Below are 6488 nucleotides of genomic sequence, written 5' to 3'. Positions count from 1 at the left end.
GGGGCTCTGATGCTGAGGTGGGGGCTCCTTTAAACTTCTCCCTTGACCTTGCAACATCACTGTCACCAGCAGCGCCTTCAACCCTTACCTATGTGGTGCTGAGATTTATGCATTAAAGAGTTTGCCAGAAACAAAAACCTGAGTTTGGGTTCGTCACCCAGCAGCGAGGACCAGGACACACCAGCCTGACCCAGCAAGGTCTTCTTGTGCTCCTCTTAGCACTGATGAGAGAGGTGTCACCAAAGGTCTGGCATCATTGCGCAGAACTAGAACATCCCTCCCATCAGTGATGGGGAAGCAGAGACATGGATCAGCTCAGAAGATGTACAGCATGAACCCACCCCATGCCTTGCAGGGTCGAGAAGTCAACACAAAAGCAGCATTAGGAAACGAATGTTAAAACAATGGGGGGGGGGGAATCAGCATTCATAAGAGAAAGTCCGCCCCCCCCCCCCCCGCTGCCCCATTACCTGCCCAGCCAGAGTTCGAACTCCCGTGTTTTTCATAAACCAAGCTCAAAAACTCATTCGTTTCTGCCTAGCCCTGGCACCGAGTCCTATAACTTTCAATAATTTGGTGTATTTTTCATCAGTACATCTGGTAGGGGAGGATTGATTTCTCCCAGGCAACCCTGTGCCAAAAAGCCTTTAGCTGAACAAGAATTTGTGCCCATAATCAGTCATCCGCTGATTGCCACTGCCAGCTGAAAGGCACACCTTTCCGGGCACACAGCACTCGTACAAACTGGCAGCAAAAGCATATTTAACTATACCTGAAATACCTTAAGCGATAGAATTTGGAAGACGTGCATATATGAAATGATTGATAAAAACTGCAGAGAGCAGGATGAATCAGGAAGTGCGGCTTGCCTCTGGATGAGCGAACCCTTCTGTTGATTCATGAGTTTGTTCTGCCTTGAGTTTCAGTCTTTATGGGAATCTTGTCTAACGTGGATAATGTCTAAAATTAAGCCTGGAATTAGAGTATGCCCAGTTTGCCGCAGTTTTCTTTTGCACCTTTTCTCTTCTCCCTTCTCAAAGGCTGTATGTTTAAAGCACACACCCCAAGAACCCTGGGAACTTTAGTTTGTTATTGGTGCCGTGATCTGTAGTTCTGTCAGGAATAGACACTTCCCAAGCTTGTGCATGTACCGTATTTTTCGCTCTATAAGATGCACCCTTTTCCCTCCTAAAAAGTAAGGGGAAATGTGTGTGCATCTTATGGAGCGAATGCAGGCTGCGCAGCTAAGCCAGAAGACAGAACAGCTGCACAGCGATCCCTCTCGCTTTTCTGGCTTAGCTGTGCAAAGCCTCCGCAGGGCAGCGGGGTGGCTTCATCCAGGGAGCCAGGGATAGCCGCGCTCCCTTTAAAGAGTGCACGGCTATTGCGGGAGGTGGGGGAAGTGACAGAGCCGCATGCTCTGTCACTTCCCCCACCTCCTGCAAAAGTCCCCAAGAGCCGCATGGAGTGTGTGTGTGTGTGTGTGTGTGTGTGGCTCTTGGGGGCTTTTCTCTGAGTGACGGGCTGCCCTTCTCCCTTCTCCCTCCTCGGAGAAAAGCCTGCAAGCGCCGCACACACACTCCATGTGGCTCGTGAAAGGGAGTGCTGAGCAGAGCCTGGGATGCATACAGGCTCTGCTCAGCGCTCCCTTTAAAGAATATTTTTTTCCTTGCATTCCCCATCTAAAAACTAGGTGCGCCTTATGGTCAGGTGCATCTTATGGAGTGAAAAATATGGTATTAATTTTTTTACCCTTTTTTTATTGGATTTAATTCATTATAAAACAAAGACAACATATAAAACATAAATACACAGAGAAAAAATACATAAGACAAACTTAAAAATAATAATAATAAAGAGAGAAAAGGGGAAAAAAAGAGAGAAGAAGAACATCACCTGACATAAGACATCAACAAATTAACTTACACAACACTAAATTGACTTCCCTTCATCTCGGTTTCGGAATGTGTTAAGAATTTCTCTATCTGCAGTTTCTTTTCCTCAAAAAACTCTTTGCGTCACAGGCGTTATGTCACACCTACTGTGGTTTTTAAATTTTTTACTTCTGTTTCCATGTATACCATAAATTTATTCCATTCGTTATTAAACTTTATGCCTTTTTGGTTTCTTATTTTCTGTGTCATTTTTGCCAATTCTAAATAATCAAATAGTTTAGATTGGTATTTTAAATGTGCTTTATGGTATTTTAAATGTGCTTTTAACACATGGAGTCTTTGAAGCAATCACTGATTGTACATCTGCTTTGGGGGGGAAACAACACAACAACATTCCCCACACACAATCCTTATGCATCAAGATTGCATCAACATTCTTTGAGTGGTGTTTTCCTGCGCCTTCGCATGACACGTCAAAAAAAGAATTTTCACAGCACTGCTACCCTAATCCCCTTTCACTGAGCAGTGAGAAATTCCAGAGGATGCCACACAATTTTGGTTTCCTTTGGAAGGTCGCTGGAAGCTTACCGGCATTTTATGACAACTGAATTTACTTACAAAGGTCATATCCACCCATACCTTTAAAGCACATGGCGTCCCCAAAAGATTCCTGGCAACCATAGCTTAAGAGTGCTGGGGATTGCAGCTTTGTGAGAGGTAAACTACAGTTCCCAGAATTCTTTGGGGGAAACCATGACTGTTAATGTGACATTGATGTGCTATAAATTTATGGTGTGGATGGGACCAAATATATAGGTGGAGCGTAGGTGGAGGCACAGCTTAAACCAGCCTTCTCCAAACTAGAATCCTCCAGAACTTCCATCTACCCCTTCCAGCTGTTTGGCTAGAGCCAATGGTAAAGGTAAAGGTAAAGGGACCTCTGACCATTAGGTCCAGTCGTGGCTGACTCTGGGGTTGTGGCACTCATCTCGCTTTACTGGCCGAGGGAGCCGGCGTACAGCTTCCGGGTCATGTGGCCAGCATGACTAAGACACTTCTGGCGAACCAGAGCAGCGCACGGAAATGCTGTTTACCTTCCCGCCGGAGCGGTACCTATTTATCTACTTGCACTTTGATGTGCTTTCGAACTGCTAGGGTGGCAGGAGCAGGGACTGAGCAACGGGAGCTCACCCCGTCACAGGGATCCGAACCGCCAAACTTCTGATTGGCAAATCCTAGGCTCTATGGTTTAACCCACAGTGCCACCCACGTCCCTAGAGCCAATGGTAGTCATATCCCAAAACATCTGCTGATCACTAGCCGGACCTACTCTACCATTAGGCAAAGTGAGGCAACTGCCTAAGGCAGCAGATGCTGGAGGCCAGCAGTGGCAGCCTCCTAGCTCTCCTTCCCATCGATTCCTTTCTGTTGGAGGACAGAAATGTACATGCTACGTAGCCTGCCCTGGGCTCCCTAAAGCAGCCTGTCAAGGATCCCATCACCAGGGCTGAAGCACAATCCTACCACCAGTCTGGCTGGTTTCTGTACATGGGATGGCAAAGGGGTGCCATCTTGTAGCAAAATGCTTTGGGAAAGACTGCATTAAACGTCCGAACAAGCAATTGATGTCTGCTGCTTTTGCATCAGCCTTCCCCAGCCTGATATTTCCTTCAGATGCTGCTCCCTTGGGAGGCAGCGATGGCCACCACCAGCCGAGATGGCTTTAGAAGAGGATTTGACAAATTCGTGGAGGGCTGTTGGTGGCTGCTAGCCATAACGATTATGCTGGGTCTCCACCATTGGAAGCAATGCTACTGAATACCAGTTCCTGGAAACCAGGGGAGAGGAGGAAGCGCTCTTGTGCTCAGGTCCTGCTTCTAGGTTTCCCACAGTCATCTGGTTGACCACTGTGAGAACAGGTTGCTGAACAAGATGCTCCACTGGCCTGATCTAGCAAACTCTTCTTATGTTCTTACAGTGGAATACAACTCTCATCCTTCCTGACCATTGGCCATGCTGCCTGGGGCTGATGTGAGCTGTTATCCAACACTTCTGGAGAGCATCAAGTTGGGGAAAGCTGCTCCAGGGAGACAGACTTTACTCAATGGTGCTGCTTATAGAGCCCAACAAAACAACACAACACAACAACAAAACAACCACTGCAACCACTACTATGCTGTAAGATCCACTATCCTGTAACATTACATATGAGCCTGTTCTACTGATGAAGCCTAGGATGGCGAAACACGGCTAATATTCCGGAAATCCTTGTCTTAGACTCTGTGAAAGGATTTTGTGGAACTGTAACAACCCTTCATAGGGACGCGGGTGGCGCTGTGGGTAAAACCTCAGTGCCTAGGACTTGTCGATCGCATGGTTGGCGGTTCGAATCCCCGCGGCGGGGTGCGCTCCCGTTGCTCGGTCCCAGCGCCTGCCAACCTAGCAGTTCGAAAGCACCCCCGGGTGCAAGTAGATAAATAGGGACCGCTTACTGGCGGGAAGGTAAACAGCGTTTCCGTGTGCTGCACTGGCTCACCAGATGCAGCTTGTCACGCTGGCCACGTGACCCGGAAGTGTCTTCAGACAGCGCTGGCCCCCGGCCTCTTAAGTGAGATGGGCGCACAACCCTAGAGTCTGTCAAGACTGGCCCGTACGGGCAGGGGTACCTTTACCTTTTTAACAACCCTTCATGTGGATTATTGGACTCTGTGAACAGACAGGTGGAATAGACACTTATACACGTATGGACCTTATGCATGAATGGAATATAGAATAAACTGATCCACTGGGTCTTCTGCTTTTTTTGTTGAACTTTATGAGACTTCCGTTGAAATCTACAGTTTGATACAATGAATAGTATACCTTATTTATTCAGAAGTACAGCCGGTTATGTCTTGCGTGTTTATTGCTTATAGAGCCCAAGCACAACTCATTCTGTTTGTGTCCACCCCCCAAAAACCTGCTGTTTCTTTTCACACAGACACCTGGGTTACATCATCCTTAGCTGGGATGTGGGAAGAGTCATGCCCTGATTCCAAAATGGCTCTCGGGAGACTCTCCAACTATTTCCTTAGTCATCATGGGCCAGCAGTTGAGAGCAATCCACCATTCTCTCCAATAAACAGGTGCCATTTGGCATCTATTTAGCCAGGAGGACTACTAAGATATTCACCAACCATGTCCCTGGATCCATTAACCTGCTGCTATCTAACACCCACAAAACTACAATCTCACTGAGACTGCAGACCCTCTAAGTGTCCCTATTTTCCAGGGACAGCCCCGGATTTACAGAAGCCATCCCAGATTCTGATTTGATCCTGGAATGTCCTGCTTTTCCTTAAGACGGCCCTATTTTCATTGGAGAAATGTTGGAGGGTATGGAGTTATGTGACCCCCGAGCCAAGGAGATAAGTAACTATACTACCTTTAGAAGACAGCTGAAGGTGGCCCTGTATAGGGAAGATTTAAATGTTTAATGTTTTATTATGTTTGTGTATATGTTGGAAGCCGCCCAGAATCGTTCAAGCAATATATGAGCCACTGCCTGACTTGAAAACAATCCTCCCTGTAGTTCCGCAAGACTTTCCACATACTATGGAAACTCTTTTATTTTAATTTCCCCACAAAGTAAACTTTTTCCCAATCTCTCTCTCTATCTCTCTAAGGGTTCTATCCAATGCAAGTTCCCCCAGACGCCTTTTAACCTTTGTGATGGCCTCTCTCAGCTGTTGGGTTGTTGTTGTTTTCTGAAAGCTACACAAGGCCACAATTTGACTAAAATTGGGGTGGAAACAGAAGGTGGTGTTCATGGCTTTCTAGCATTCGATCCCACCATATGAGCACTGGATAGTTTTAAAAGCTTTTTTTAAAAACTCATTTTTTAAAGCCTATATAAACTTAAAGACAGCGTCCGGTGGTCTCCTATACAGCACTAATTGATGTCCATCACATGTACCTCCCCAGCCTCACCACTGCCCTAGAATAAAAGCATCCCAAGCCTTCCTTTTGTATCATCCCTGATAGTAGGAATCAGCTGTAAAGCTGCACATTGTCATTTAAAATGCACCAAATAAGAGCACAGCATACAGGTTTTGGACGACCTCCAAGCAAGCCATATCATACATCAAGTGCATTGGCAATTTAATTCTGCAGAGGAAGTGACAGGCAGTGACAGAGAGAGGATGGGGCAGCTGCAATACTGTAAGAAAGTAAGAAATGCCCTACTGGGTCAGGCCAAAGCCCCACCAAGTCCAGCATCACAGTGGCCAAACAGATCAGGGGAGCCTGCAAGCTGGACCTTGATCTTTTCTTTTCCTAATGGCACATTCTCCCAGGCTATCACCTTATGAGGAAGTTAGCTATTAACATCTGCTGATTCCAGGCAGTTAGCATTGTCTAGCACACAGCTTAGAACACAAGGGTCTGGCTTAATACACACGAGCCTGGCATCCAGTTTTAACACTCCAAGCATTGATTAAATTCTAAAACCCAGGATGATTTCCCCACCAGCAGCACCAATTGCAAATGGGGCAGAGTGAGACAGAGACTGAGAGAGAATATGCTTGCAACAAAATAAATATCTAAAAGCCGGCA

The sequence above is a fragment of the Podarcis muralis genome, chromosome 14 (assembly GCF_964188315.1).
Source record: "Podarcis muralis chromosome 14, rPodMur119.hap1.1, whole genome shotgun sequence".
Classification (NCBI taxonomy): domain Eukaryota; kingdom Metazoa; phylum Chordata; class Lepidosauria; order Squamata; family Lacertidae; genus Podarcis; species Podarcis muralis.
This window is presented reverse-complemented; position numbering follows the sequence as displayed.